Here is a 250-nt window from a genome sequence, read left to right as displayed (position 1 = left end):
ATATTCTTTCGTTCCTTCTTCTTTCATTTCATTTCTTCTCCTTTTTTTCGCCTTCCCCCTTCTTCTCTCTTTGCTTATTGGCTTGTTCCTCTCCAATTTCTTTTCTGACCGCTTCATCCTCTTGTCTTCTCCCTGTTCCCACCTCTACCACGTTGCGTAATTTTAGTCTTAGGTAAGTTCGTTTACCTAGCAAAATATCCAAATAAATAAAATAAAATAAAAACAAAGACGCGTTCACACCAAATACCGG

This window comes from Penaeus monodon, chromosome 21 (assembly GCF_015228065.2).
Source record: "Penaeus monodon isolate SGIC_2016 chromosome 21, NSTDA_Pmon_1, whole genome shotgun sequence".
Taxonomy (NCBI): Eukaryota; Metazoa; Arthropoda; class Malacostraca; order Decapoda; family Penaeidae; genus Penaeus; species Penaeus monodon.
The sequence above is the reverse complement of the archived record's forward strand: the minus strand, read 5'-3'. Positions refer to the sequence as shown.